General features: G+C 35.0%; 1 protein-coding gene and 2 long non-coding RNA genes across 7 annotated transcripts in view; 2 read left to right on the top strand and 1 right to left on the bottom strand.

Annotated features, from left to right (window-relative positions):
* LOC129246187 (uncharacterized) overlaps positions 1 to 15,673 on the bottom strand; it is a 35,238-nt gene that overhangs the window by 15,984 nt on the left and 3,581 nt on the right. Inside the window, exon 1 of one of the 4 annotated variants that reach the window (XM_054884775.1) lies at positions 6,983 to 7,390. The exons of the other annotated variants lie outside the window; for them this stretch is intronic. The gene's annotated coding sequence lies outside the window, so the exon portion shown is untranslated. Of the gene's footprint in view, positions 1 to 6,982; positions 7,391 to 15,673 lie in introns of those variants that run through there. 4 annotated transcript variants of the gene reach the window in all.
* Positions 4,501 to 12,263, top strand: LOC129246189 (uncharacterized). 2 transcript variants are annotated; one of them, XR_008582449.1, is made up of 6 exons: positions 4,502 to 4,655; positions 4,740 to 4,893; positions 4,975 to 5,030; positions 7,340 to 7,578; positions 10,789 to 11,057; positions 11,117 to 12,263. It is a non-coding gene; the product is annotated as an uncharacterized LOC129246189 (long non-coding RNA). The 2 variants fall into 2 exon arrangements; XR_008582448.1 differs by having other exon boundaries at positions 4,501 to 4,655; positions 4,740 to 5,030.
* LOC129246188 (uncharacterized) lies at positions 12,553 to 13,394 on the top strand. The gene is made up of 3 exons (XR_008582447.1): positions 12,553 to 12,782; positions 12,853 to 12,930; positions 12,992 to 13,394. It is a non-coding gene; the product is annotated as an uncharacterized LOC129246188 (long non-coding RNA).

The raw sequence follows: 15,673 nt of genomic DNA, 5'->3' as shown, positions 1-15,673 counted from the left end.
TCTTCGTCTTAAAGCTCTGCTTTGGGCTTTAACTAGGCAAAAAACACACCTTTTTCAGGGATGAGTGTCACATCAAACCAGCTTGTACACTGTGGAAGGACGACACTCCACTTTAAAAGAAAAACAAAAACACATTTAAAGCACTTTGCTGGGCAGAAATCAACTGGTTTTCTTGTGTTTGATGTTAAAGTTTGTTTCATTTTAATTTCATTGTTATTTAATGTTATTTTTGTTTCATCTTAATTTCATTGTTATTTAATGTTATTTTTCAATTTTTATTTAGTATTATATTATCATTACTGTGTAAATCTGTTGTATTAAAAAATAGGTAGTTTTTACTTTTATTTAAATGTATTGAATAAAAACTAAATTAAAATACCGTTCACTTCAAGAACGGATGTGCAGCTCAGGTCAGAGAAATAGCACACGTAGTGTCCTCTATACGACTTGTTATATCTTAAAATATTAACCAAAATTCGTGCATATTTTTATGCTAATGTCATCGGATAATGAGTCCCGTTAACTTTGTTAATGTTCCTTTTTGTTACATATATATGCTTCACTCGAAATACATATTATTGCGAGGGACGACGAAATATCGCAGTTCTATTTCAATTAGTTAAGATGATTAGTACTAAATTTTCCATTAAATTATTGTTTGCTACAATTGTAAAAAAATTGTTTCCTTTAAAATTGTTATTGGACACGAAATGGGGAATAGGACCCACCTGCTCACTTGAAAAGAAAAACATTATTTCGGACCTTTACAAAAAAAGGTACAAAATAAACCAAAATTGCAGAAATAATGAGTAGTTCATGTAAAATGGTACACAATATCATCAAACATATTAGTGCAAACAAAAATATTCTGAAAAGAAAAAAAGTCCGAAAGACACCTGCGTGGAAGACTAAAATTCAAAGGAACAATTCATCTTTAAGAAAAGTAAACATGACCTTTTTAAGTCCTCTCGAGCCTGAATATATCAATCAGACTTATGCCAAGACGTCTTAATGAAATTAAATTGCATGGGTGTGTCAGCAAAAAGAACTGCTACTATAGCAAAATAAAATAAATAACGAGGCACGTTTTTCTTTCGCAATTCCTATATGTAGAAGGAAAGACGTAAAATTCTGGAAAAGAATACGTTTTACGGAAAAAACTAAAATTAATATGATTGATGCGGATGGGATGACTAATAAGTTTGTTACGTTCCCACGACAGTCGGTTCTACGCAACCGAAACGACCCGGATTTATATTCGGCCAAGGAATGTCACTTCAGCAGCATTCCTCGTAATTGCACGGGGAATGTTTATGCTGCCACAACAACAACTAATAAGTTTGCTTATCTTTAAATTGTCAAAAATACCATTTTTTCGAGTCCATGCCATTTAACTGGTTAAACATTCATGAGCGGAAGTGGGGGAAAACTGATTTTCAAAGAAAAAATTTCAGTTCTGTGGAATGATATTAATAAGTTGGGGAATGAACTCATAGCGTTTTATATTTTCTTTTATTTTACCACGATTGTTTCCTGTTTGGCAAAACTATATTAATTGTATTTCAGTTATTTAATTTTTTATTAATTTTGGGGTTTAGAAATTGAAACCCAGGAAGCAAAAAATCAACTTTTTTGACACCTGCTCATCTTTGCTTTTCATCGAGGTCAAAAAGCAGCCGAAGCAACCCGGGAATTTGCGAAGCGTATGTAGAGGGTGTCATAGGCGAATCTACACCACACAAAGTTCAAGAATGGCGACTTTGACATCGATGACACATCCCGCAGCGGAACAGTGGAAGGCCTTTTTGTGAAGACATGTGAAGGAAAACGGTCGCCAAACTAGTCGTGAATTGGCGGAAAAAATGAACTGCGATCAAAAAACAATTCTCAATCACTTTCATTCAATGGGATTTACCGAAAAATTGGGAGAAGAGGTGCCTCACGAGCTGAACGAAAAAAACAAAGGTCGCTCAAATTGTTTCTCAGCATCTCGCCGCCATTGAGCAACACGCGGACATATACAGCACTTTTTGTACCGAATCTTCATCGGAGTTAAGAAATGGTGCCTATACATCAATATCAGCAAAGAATGTAGCTCCAGGAGATACGCCAAAGCCAAGAGCCAAGCCGGATCTTCATCTATAGAAGAACATGATATGTGTCTGGCGGGACTGGGAGGGCAAGGTGCACTGAGAACAGACCGATTACCATATTTTCCGATCCCTGTCGAACCATATGAAGAGCGAAAGCAACAGGGGCAATAACAACCAAGGGCGATAACAAAGAGGTCCTTCGTTTCCACGACAGTCGGTTCTACGTTACCGAAACGACCCGGATTTATATCCGGCCAAGGACTGTCACTCCAGCAGCATTCCCCGTATGTAAATATGGGGAATTTTTATGCTGCTGCTACAACAACAACAACAAAGAGGTCCTTAAAAACTGGCTCAACAACTACTTTGACACCAGACCAGGCGATTCTTGGCAAAATGGCACCAACAAATTGGTTGAAAGTTGGGAAGAGGTTGTAAACAACAACGGCGAATGTATAATTGATTATCTTATGGATATAATTATTGCTTTTTATTTAAATAAGTCTTTGGTAAAAACGCTATGAACTTATTCCCCAATCCAATAAAGTTAGGAGAATATTTTGGATTCGCACATTATTAAGGCCGGCGGGCCAATTAAAAGGTCAAAAAAATCGATTTTTTTTTTTTTCCTGAAATCAATAGCTTAGATATTCAAGAACATGAGACACAAATTTTCAGAGTTAAATTCCAAGTATTTGCAGAGCTACAGAGCCGAGCGTAGTGCGGCGTCGAGCAACCGTGCGCTTACTTTGAAACTTTGAAGCGCGTTTTCTGGGCTTTTCATTTTCACGATTTTACCTAATTTATGTACACGATTGCAAAAAAACTAAACGAGCTATCCATTTCATTCAAAATGCGTTATCTTCAGTATTGTTTTCTCTTCTATGTGAACTAAAAAAAACATCCAAAAACTTTTTTTAAGCGACTCTTTTACCCAGTTGAAGAGTTTTTTTTTCCTTGAAAACCCACTTTTTTTTTCTACCTTCCCCAAAAATTCGAATTTTACGTGTTTCTCCCAATTTTCTTAGTTCACATCGAAGATAATTACATCAAAATTAATAATCTTTTTTTTTTTTGTTTTAAGATGAAAATTGCAAGTTGTATCTTGTACACAAGTTGGATACTTCAGTGGCAAGGCGCTCTGGGAATCTATTGATAACTCGGCTTACAATATATTGTTGGAGATTGTACAAATTATTTTTTTTAGTTCAAATATATATTAAACTATCCCCAAAACTTCATTTGGCTAATTGTTTTTTTTCTCATCCTACAACGCTTCGCGAAAACTACTGAATTTAGGACATCTAATTGGCCCGCCGGCCTTAACATACTTGATTCACCAACCATTTTTAAGGCATTTCAAGATTTTGGAAATATGTATGATGTTATATTATGAATATCTTAGTAGTTCCGTTAAGTGCATTGATATTTGCGGCAGGAATTAGAACGCTGACTTGAGATCTATAAGCAGGTGGGCTTCAGACAATAATTAATTCTTAGTCTTGATAAATCTCAATGTGACGCTAAATATAAGAAACATCAGAAGTAAATTCAGACAAAATAGCGTTTTAATCGGAGAACCGAACATACTTCTTCCGAATGGTAGTCACACACCAACCCATTCGCGTTCCAACCCCTTTTAGTAGTTACCGCAGGCCTCACCCATGTAGACACCTGCTCGAGCCTGGGCCACCTCCCACATGGCACATCAGGAGGCATTTCCTCAACTACGCGGACGAGATCTCAGACAAAACAAACAGACAGTTACTGGATCGGACAGTGTACTCGTACAGACAGGCCATAAACGACATTCATCGGGAGACTCTCACCACCTTCTTAAGCTCCCGATCCCTGAATGCCGTTATCCGAGTCCAATCACCACCAATCGAAAACGAAGAGCTCCAACTTCCCCGAGAGTCCCGCGTAACCTGGGCACAATTACGTTCTGGATATTGTAGCAGGTTAAACTCCTACTTATTCAGAATCGACCCCGACATACTAAACATATGTCCAGCATGTGAAGGCACCCCGCACGACACTAACCACTTTTTTACATGCCCTATTAAACCCACTCATCTAACACCCCTCTCCCTCTGGACCCAACCCGTCGAAACAACTAGTTTCCTGGGCCTACCGTTAGATGAGCTAGACGAAGACGACCGGTGATTACGCTACACTGACAGGGCGAAGATATTGCTACAACAATAACAAGTAGTTACTTTTGGTTGAAACACTAAATTTTAAATGGTTTTAAATATAATGCATGACAAAGAAGATTTTTTGGTTTTTTTTTCACTGTAGACATGAAAACGTTTATTTAGGCTTTGAGCTTCTGCCTGCCTATAGAAGTAGTCAAGCATTCTTCTATTTACTTATTCTCTAAATTGTCAAATTTCGTTTAACTTACTCAAAATCCATCTTTCTTTTGTTAGACCAAAATCAAAAACCAAATTCCTTTCTGTTTTTTTCTTTTGTCTACTGCTACTACCTGATCTAATGTGTATTCAACGAAATTAAAGCATAGGGAAAATAGCACGTGCAACGCCTAAATCCCACAGATAGGTAACATCGAATAACTGCATACATACTTGTCTTCACTACATATTATTATTATTGTAATGCATGTTTATATATTTATACTTTAAGGCACTCAATGACCAAAACGTCCGGAGTCTATGTCATACTTTGCATAGTTATTTGCAAATTATGCTCCATAAATACTTTTAGTAAAATTTTAAGAAAAAAAAAAACCAATCGAATATTCACGGTAAAGACGCAGCAGCCATACGTTTCGATTGTGGTGATAAACGAAAGATGCAATAATTCTCAGTGCTTCCCATTGTTAATTACGTCGACATTTCATTCAAATTTTTATTTATAGTTTTGACGGAAAAATATAAAGCATATTCTCCAACCAAATGGAAATGCAATATTGTGGTATGTATATATTTCACCATATATAACATATTTATACAATGTACATACATATGTATGTTGCACCGAATATTTATGATATATGTATATATAATACATTCGTATGTATATCTACGTATTTTGTATTTATATCATTTTATTACATCGGTGACGAAACTCGTATTTTATTAAATATCTAAATGAAGCGATTCCTATTAGAAGAAGCGATTCCTAAATAGAATTAGTAAAAACAATCCAAACAGCATCATCAGTGTTGAAGAATACTGTATTTTTAAATTATATTTTTAATCGATTTAACAGTGCCCGAGTATTCGAATTTTTTATTATTGTAAACTGTACTAGCAGAGATAAGAAAAATACAAACACTTCGTCGTTTTGCTGATATGTGTACTCATCGTATATAACAAGAGAAAGCTACGAGCCGAGCCATACCAACCAAACAAACACGTGTGTTAAAGTGAAACAACCTCAGCGAGCGCCACTAGTTGTGACATCACCGTGCGAATGAGTGTAAAGGAGAAACCAAATGACACAATCCTTGAAAATGCGTTTGCTTGTGTGCGATTAGTTGTTTTTGTTATTGTTTTGAATGGGTCACCAGTGACGACGCAGACTGGCGACGGTAACCAAAAGCTAGAGTGGAATATTCGAATGCGATTTTTAAGACTTGCCTTGGAGAAGAGAACTTGGCGACGAATGGGGTGGTGAAGCTGCATACGAATATGAGGTATGCGACCGCGAGCACACCGCGTCTTTCTTTATACTATAAACGGCGAAGCAAACGCTAAATACTCTTGGCTTCCAAACAAGAGCTCCCAAAAAGCGCCTATACGAACTGAAAATGGCAACGATTGTCACTTGAGGCGGGGTAGGGTGGGCATGCGTAGGGTTTCCCTCCATTTTTTTTGCGGGTATCTTATCTTCATATACAAAGTTAATTGCATTCGTTGCTATAATTAATAATATACGCGTATGCATATAATAAAATGTGAAGTGCAAATACCAATGAATCGGAATCGATTTCGAATATATAATTTAATTAAACTGATTTTTCACCTTAAGTACGAGTACATTCATGTAAAGTTACACTCAAAGTTTTCAAGTTTTTCGACTATTAGATCCGTCCTACTATCTTCTCTCTTAATAAATTTGCGAACTCACAAAACAACTGAAAATGAAAATACAATAAAAGAAACGGTATGAAATAAAAGTAAATTTTCAAGTCGTTCTCGGCTTTCGTTGTCTATTTTATTTCTATTTTGCTTTTTTCACCAGAAAGCGTACAACAACCGAACAGCCGATTGCGCACGAACGTTTGTAACGATTTGCTTTGTAGCCACTTGCCGTTTTTCCGTTTAGCACACGATTTTTTTCTTATATGTTACACAAAATCTCCAACTCTCAATTCAAATAAAATAAATAATTAAGCTAATATCATTAATTTTAATATCTCTCATTTCCACGTAATGCTGCCATGTGAAACGGTCCTGTCCGTATAGGTATCATAAAAAAAAATTGTCAGCCTCACCGGAGCGGCGGCTCACCATTGACTTCATCGTGGTTGCCAGTCATACGCAATTGTCAGAAAAGAAAATGTTCGTACATATATTCACAATTCACACACTGTATATATGAGTATGAAAATGTACATATGTTTCTCAACTCTGCATATATCGTTCGAGTGTGTGTTTTATTTTCACGAACGCGTGTGTATGTAAGTGCACGATTTCAGGGGAGGTGAAGCAGAGGAACAAAACGACGTATATAAACCAATTGAATTGACCTAACCTAAAAATTTATGTATTTTTTCATACAACTTCTACACTTCAGAAGCTTTAGCAAATGTTGATTTTTCCAAATTATTTAAACAGGGGAGTGTATTTGAAACCATTAACATGAGCTAAAACGTATAGAACCCAGATAAAAATCTCCAACATTATGAAAATTCCACTTACATCAGCACCGTCAGCAAATGCAAAGAAACCAATTTAAATTTGGCCTTTGTTTTATATTTCTGCCCAGCTATTGAATACAGATTTTTTCAGTACAATTCATTTTTTTCACAGTTTTTAGTATGTTTCACTTGATTTCATTACAAAATAGCTGTACCCGTTTACCCGCGCCATAACTTTATTCCAAAACTTCATTTAATGTTTCACTTCACAGCAAATAAATCGCATACACTATTTGCTCCTTCATCAACGAATTCAATTATTTTAATCCTCACTTTTACTTAGTCTTTTCTAATTTTCAACATTTTCTCACTATTGAATTCATTTTTTAATAATTTTTTTCTCAATGAATTTCTACAGATATTCACAAATATTTGGCGAGAAAATGTTTTACTACATCTTAACGCCGCCGCAAACATTTTCGATTAATGCAAACTTTTCAAAAAGACTACCAGCGAAGCAAGACGAAGCTTGTCGATTGCAAACGAACGAACTCAGCAAGTGGTGCCACCTGAAACAAATTTAAAAATATTGCATGACCGTAGAGGTGCATACAAGGCAAACTCAATCTAGATGGTAGCCAAGCAGAACTTACACAGGTAGAGTAATAAAAGCAATACGAGAGGTTTCACTATTCGATTTTTTAGATTGTCTAAAACGAGTAAAGGACAGAAATGTAAAAACTACTTACCCTATTTTTTCGGATATTTCGCCCGCTATGAAAAATAATTAACCCGGCACAAGTTATTCCATTAGGTCTGATGGAATGTATGAAACAACTTTTTATACTTTTATGAAGCCCTATACTTTTTTATATTATATTTATTGGCAGCTTTACTTCATTTATCAGTATGCCTACAAAGTAACCAAATCACAAATTTTGCGTTCTAGAGATACTAAAAATGTTTTAAATTCGGGCAAAATAAAATGAAAAATTGCCAAGCAAACAAAAATCATTTCTTAATCATTTTTTGATAGCTTCACATGGTCAATTTCAATGAAATTGCCAATCGAGACAACAAATTGAAAAAATTTGGCAATTCATGTCATGAAATATTTTCAGTCATATATAACATAGCACACTTAAAAGATTACCACCGCATTCAATTAACTATGACAGTTATAAAATGAACAATTGAATGTAGATTTTGAGTAAAAGCATCTTGCTCTAGAGGCACCAACTTTTATAGATTCGCCTTCTTTGTGCATCTAGCAGTTTGACATTTAGTTGTTATTCCTTAAGCTCATTCACAATATTTTTTTCCTAATTTTACAACACGCCATCAATACTCAATATATTATAAGATTTTTTTGAGGGATTCGTGCCCAGAATAGTGGCAGCACTCTATTTATTCCTCTCTCTCAATGCGCTACTTCTTACTCACGTAATGCACACACATATATTTCGTATTGTGTGCCCTGTAGAAACTGCTTAGCAGTATGAAATGATGATGACAAGGCGAATGCATACATAATCATAGCGGTAAAGCAGCTATTTGTTTTTTCTCGCGATTTGGTGGTTTGAATGTCAGTATTTTTTTTTTTATTTCATCACGAAAATCGGACTAATGTATATGAAATTGAGAAAGCGGAATGCGTTTCAAAACTGGAGAATGCCGTTAATTTGAGCTCGTCACTTCTCGCATGGCAACAAAAGGGGTACTCACACCTATTTCATTACTTTAATGATATGCTGGTTAGCAGTTCGGCAAATGTGTTGTGCTATGAACGGTCTTTTTTCTCATTTCTGATAGTTTGGTTTAAAACAAAAACCTAAAAAATGGCATTTCGCGAGAAAAAAAAATTAATCAATTAACCAAAAGAGCTGTGAAAATAGTTACTTTGATCGCAGGTAAATAAATTTATATATTTCAGTTAATTGTATTCATTCCACAGTGCATATTTTCTATTAAATTCCACAGAACTTAACTATAACAGTTAGACCCGATTTACACGAGGAGACATCTGGAAGGGAAACATTTTGTTCAAGGGCGAAGGACGGTCGGGGAAGAGAGAAGGGATTTTGTCTCCCGTACTCGGCGACACGCTTTGCTCTTCTTATTCGTATTTCTTATCTTAAAACAATTTTTGACAGTTGCTTCATTCGTTTTCTTCTTTTGTGGAAGAAAGTTCTAAGTTATGGTATGTGTTGGTTTTCAATCAAACGAAAGATAACAACGATGACAAACATCCGAACGCTGCTTGGGAAATGCACGATTATTTTTGCTAGTAAAGTAGGTATAATTTAAAATAGTTATGGGATATGTTTATGTTGATTTCTAATTTTTCCCTGCATTTCTAGATACTCAAGTTAATTTTAAGTTAATTATTTACATATGAAGTATTTTTAATTTAATTTTTTTTATTCAAGTCTAAGAATTTATAAATATATTTCAATAAAAAAAAAACAGCAAATTATTTATTATTTAACCAGTTTGCATTTTTCATTCATATATTTAAGAAACTGTTGTCGAACGCTCTCTGCTTTACATGTAAGCGCGTGCTAGAATACACCCGACCCAGACGATGCTAAAGTATTAAATGTCAAAATGTCGCGGAAACATTTTTGCCCGTGTGTACGCGAATGAAACATCAAAAGAGAATTTCCAGTGTCTCCCTTCCAGATGTCTCCTCGTGTAAATCGGGACTTACTTACTTTTTTTCTCTAATTTTTTTAATCTTTTAAACTCAAGCGCACATTTTTTTCACATTACTGGTTGAAAGATATACTTTCTTTGTTTCAGAACAAATATATATTAACAAAAAGTATATTATTTGGTTTCCAATATTTACCAACAAATTTCAATTCAAAAAACGCATTATTTCTTAACCAATTGCTTTCCTGCAAGGTATTTTCGAATATTATGTTCTCTTATGCATATTTTGCGTAGTGTGCCCAGATTGTGCCAAATTTGCTTTAGGCTCGGTATATGGTGCAAACTCGGGGTTATTCAATACAAATTAATTTCAAAAATATTAATGAAAATTTATATACATGCATATCTGACTTCATTATATATAATTTAAAATAAAAGTTCAAAGCCAATGTATACTTCTGAAGTTAATAAAATTAAATTAATTAAAATAATTTTGAAGTGAAACTTCTTTAGGCTATTTTTTCTGAGTTTTTCCTTGTGGTTGCCAATTTCTAGTGAGAAATATCACTGCCTACTTTTTGGCGCTTGTTTGTTGGTGCAAACATGTAGGAAATATATTTTTGGTGCCTACTTTTTGGCGTTATATTTCCTTGGTGCCTACTGTTTGGGGCGTTTTTTGGTCCCAATTTTTTTGGCGTTTTTTTGTGCCTACTTTTTGCGCTTATTTCCGTTTCCTGGCTAGTGCTTGTGCATACTATGAAGTGCTATCCATTCCGGCGTCGGATTTATTGGTATTGCCTCCCTCTTTCTTTGTCTGCCTTGAAAGTTTCACTTCTGTTATGTGTACTACGATACACGCACTTTTTTTTATTTTTTACTTCAACTTTTCAACAAAATTCAAAAATTTAGAGGCAATTGAATGTGAAATAGGACTAATCTAGACCATATGATTTGACCAGAGCATGTAAAATATAATGCATTTAAATTTAAGGGCCAAGGAAAAATTAAAAATAATACTGCAAGTATCGAACGGTATATAGTGAACTTTTTCTATCATTATGTGTTTCATGCCCGGGCAATATCGAATGGTAGTCACGCATCAACCCATTGTTGTTCTCTATATACACAATATGATCGTCATATGAAATCAACATTTTTCCGATATTATTTAGAAAGTTTAATTTTTTTTTAATTAATCAATTTAATTTTCAGCAACTTAACATAATAGCCAACAGCATTTATAAAAGTCGTTAATGCAACAGCTGAACAAGTCTGGTAACTCTGGATGCCTCTTCGTGACCGTAGCACTTTTATGAGCAAATTTTAGCGACACACACTCTTGCGAACAAAGTGTTAAAAACAACATCGTACGTTGAAAAGTGCTCCGCCCAGACATGAATTGATCATTGGTCGGTCAAATTTAAAACTTTTAAAACACGTTTACATGAAGGATGGGATTTAAAATTGTGGTGCTGAAAATGGTAAGGTTGTATTATCACATATCACTACTTCATTTATATTTCGTAGTTTATTTTTTCAGATATTAAAAATTAAGAATATTGTACGATTCGTTTTCATTGATGAAAAAGGCCAGCAAATTTAGAGTGTGAAGCAGTGGAGCCGTATGTGAAAATTAGAGGCAAGAAATTACATGGCCATTTACAATTATCAGCGAATATATGGGCAATCAAAAGTCATGAGACACCAACAACAACTGCCACTTGTCGTGCGCTCTTTTCTCTTTAGTGTCGCTTTACATCCCACATAAGTGTAATCGCTCTTGTAGGAACGAATACACCAAAATTCTAAACGTTCGAAAGCAGCTGGATTTGTCTCGCGCGCGGATGGGATCATCACAACGCGTGATACAAATCGCAGCTCTCAATGCCTCCTCAGCGATTTTCATTGCCCAGGCGGATGTGGGATATTATTGCTTGCTCTAATAGTCTTCAACGGTTGCCGTCCACAAGTTTCCATCGAAACAAACGGCCCGCCTGCGGCCCTTATTCAACCAACAACTCAAGAAATTCACAAAATTCTCACGTTTACGCGCGTATCTGCGAAGCGAGTTTATTTGAGAGCATCTACATATGTGTATACGAACAGCATTATGCATTTGAATTTTTGTTTTTGTCAATCGCTCAACCAACAACGTACTCATCGAAACGGTGAGCTAAGCTACGTATCACTTATGTAAGGTGAAAGGTAGATATACAATGTGCAATATGTTTGAGAGAGGTAACACGATTTTACTAACGAAAGCAAGTAAATGGAGAAACATAAATACACTAAAAATGTATCTGTTAGATGGAAAAACGCGGTCTCTGCAAATTTAGAGTTTAATTAAACCAAAAAACGATGTATAATTTTAAGAAAATATCAGCTTGCATTTGACAACTAAAAGTGTGCAATATCGATATCGCAATGCTTTCTAAATCGTATAAAATGACCAGTGATAGGATTTTATTTTACATCCTAGTCAACTTCAAAATAATACCTCATCACGAATACCTTTACGAACAGTCACTCGTGCCGAAATGCCCTACTATGTACACATAGGGTACCAAGTCAACAAACTCTCTTATAAAGCAAGCAAAAAAAAAATACTTGAAAAAGTGCAACACATATTACCAAAAACAAATCAAATATTAGCGAAGGAATAAAATTTACTTTGGACTGGAGCTCAAATATAACAATATTCTTAAATTACATATGGTTGTTGCCGATTGCTGTAAAATATTCCGAAAAAATCAAATATTTCAGAAAAGGTTACAATGATTTTACTTGGTCGGATGTAAATATATAAATCTGTGTAAATGTTGTTTTAGCAGTTCACAAAATTCTTTAAAGTGCAGTGAAGTCATTGGTCGGCGTCGTCTACATACCTAACGGTAGACCTAGGGAAGAGGCTATTTCGAGAGAGTGCGACACATTGTACATACATATGTACTCCTCAAAATCCATGTGCCATTTCTGGGATCAAAAAGAGAAATAATAATTTAACCACCAGTAAAAAGTAGTAACATGAGTCAATAACAATAGAACATAGTTCGGTTCTTGACATATATATTTTAGTGGAAAAATGCGATCAGTTTTCAAGAAATTCTGAGCAGAAATTGCAGACCGGTTTCAAAATTTCCGGAGCCCAATTTGAAAATGCATGGCGTTACACATGCGCAAAAATGTGTTTTCAACAATTCCTAGTGGTCAGTAGAGGCTATATTAAAATTTAATTGATTTAACAATTTATAAAATATGTGGCTTTAAATATTTCAGCATGTTATAATTGAAGAGATTATTGTTCAATTCTACTACTGAGTGTCTGGCAAAAACTGCATGGACGTTAGAGTAGAGGTGGATAATTATTATTAAGATTCTTTTTTCTCTTGTTTAATATTCCTGCCTTTTTTTACAGGGAAATAATAACCGGCTACGAATAAAGATTCAACTGCAACATAAACTTCACAATGCATCTTATCAAACAATTTTCACTTAAGAAGTATGGATCTAACTAAGCAAGGGGTTTTATTGATCCCGGGATTTTCGAGTCCTTATTATTTAATCCGGGATCGCAGATTGATTTTGAGTTTGGTAAAAATTATTATTAGAACAGCGTAATACGTACATATATACTTAGTCAATTAAAGTATTTTAAATCAAACATTATAGCAAATGTATATAATTTTTGGTAATTCGCATATTTATTAAGACAATAATTTAATATTATTTATAAACAATACAATGGATTTATGTATGAATTAAATGTAGGTAAATATAACCATCCAGTTTATCAAGAGTCTGACACATAAATTAACGTGCGTTGTGGGATTCTTAATATTCGGTTAAGGGGGGACCCTCATTTAGACGGTCGAAAAATGCATCATTTTTGGGATTTTTTTCTCAGGTAAAATAACTTCAAACGTTTTGTAATTCATAAAGTACTTTAATAAATGTCTTGACTGTCTACAAAAATTTTCGGAGAAGAAAAAAAACATTTTAAGTATGGAAATATACACCTCGTCCATGGCACCTCATTCTATCTGTGTACATTCTAGCGCTCTGAATTTTTTTCTGAAATAAAAAAACCAAATTTTTTTTAAAACTTTAGGATAATACCTTCGATGTGACATTTTGATTTAAAAAAAAATGTCGAAATTGATATTTTTTACCCAGTTTTATGTTAAAAGTGATTTTTCATGCATAAAAATTGACTTTAAAATTACAAAAAAATATGAAAATCTTTTTTTTTTTAAAAACACTTAATGTCACATTGAAAACAATTTAATTATCTTTAAAATGAGCTATTGTAAAGCCTGATTGGTTCAATACAGCGTTCTCAATTGTGTACACGAAATCGAAAAATGATGTTTCGAGAAAAACGCGTTTAAAGTTTTGGATACAGGCGATCAGGCCACCCGTCGCGTCCTGTTAAAAATTTTGTCACTCCTTCAAAAATACAGATATCGACTTGAAATTTTGAAAGTATATTCTTAAATAGTTGTAGAATAGATTAAAATTATTTCCAAAAAATCGATTTTTTTGACCCGATAAATGAGGGTCCCCCCTTAATCGATTTGAATACGACGTTAGTCGACTAACGGTACTCGAGTAGTCGAACGATTTCAACTAATCGTCCCTTTTCGACTATTCGGTTAACCACTGATTTTCAGTTGGTCGATTGTTATAAATTCTTATTATAATTACATTATGTGTCCAAATAACTTTTAAAAATAATAAATCCGTATTGATTTTTTGTTTCATATACACCGCTGCTCCCGCCTCAAAAGAAAATCCACCACAGATCTCCTCTTTTAGTGGGAAAAAATGAAATGGGTTGTACCACTGAGTGCATCCCATAAACGACTGAAATTCTCTAACTGCTAGTTTAAGTTATTCTACAAATATTGCTTAATGTATTACAACATATCAATAATATTAAATTAGTATCAAGCTTTCTCAGTGATTTCAATTTACCATCCATAACCTGGTCTTATGTTGACGGGACTTTCATGCTTTTTACTAGTAAATCCGATATTGAAGCAACTGTTTTAATTTGCACCTAAAAACCTTCAACAAATAAACTACTTATTGAAGGATTCTAGTAAATACATATTAGACTTCCACAAGGTGTTCAGTGGAAGAATTAGGTTTTAAATTTAAAATTTGTCCCTAGTCGCTAAGCGCTCGAGCGGAGAGGGGCCCCCGTTAGCTTCGATATTCGGGCGGACTATTAATCACGATGTCCCAATGGACAGGTGAAAAACGTGCGTTTGCATTCAAAGCCTATTTCAAAAGCAATGATTCGTCTACCTTGCTCATCGTAAATTTTGTTTACGTTACCATATTAGCCGTTTTCGTAATGCCTCAAGTGAAGATTTAATTCGTCGATGGGTGCGGAGGTTCCGAGCAACAAGTTCGGTAGCAAACAGCCCACAGCCGAGTATGGCGAACAAATGGAAATATTCCAGTCGACGCTACAAGTTTGCAGGATAATCCGCGTCAGTCCGTGCGCAAGAGAGCGGCTGGCTGACCTGGGCTTTTCAAAACGTACATACGGGGAATGCTGCTGGAGTGGCAATCCTTGGCCAGATATAAATCCGGGTCGTTTCGGTAACGTAGAACCGACTGCCGTGGACACGATTGAGGGAGACTCTTCGACTTCACCTCTTCAAAACTCGTGCAAGTGCTTAAACCCAACGATTACAATTTGCGTCAAAATTTCTGCCTCGCCGCGAGCGATTTCTTACGGTAAAAACTATCTATTGGAGTGATGAAGCCAGTTTCATTCAAATGGAAGACTAAAAAAGCCAAATTGCTCGAAACCCACTATTAAAACATCGATAACCACTTCACAGCCAAAAAGTGACGGCACTGGAATAATTGAACCTTTGTTTTTTTTTAAATTGTCAAAGGCAAGCAATTTCTGTGGACGATGTCTGTTATGAGCGCATGCTGAACGATTATTTTCTGCCAATAATGAGAAAACATCCTTCCTTCAGTACATGGCCAAAGAGACTATGGCGATACTAAGTGATTTCTTCCTTAACAAACTGATAAGCCGTTTCGGTGGCTTATCCTGGCCATGCAGGTTGCCCGA

The sequence above is a fragment of the Anastrepha obliqua genome, chromosome 4 (genome assembly GCF_027943255.1).
Source record: "Anastrepha obliqua isolate idAnaObli1 chromosome 4, idAnaObli1_1.0, whole genome shotgun sequence".
Classification (NCBI taxonomy): Eukaryota; Metazoa; Arthropoda; class Insecta; order Diptera; family Tephritidae; genus Anastrepha; species Anastrepha obliqua.
The sequence above is the reverse complement of the archived record's forward strand: the minus strand, read 5'-3'. Positions and strand labels throughout refer to the sequence as shown.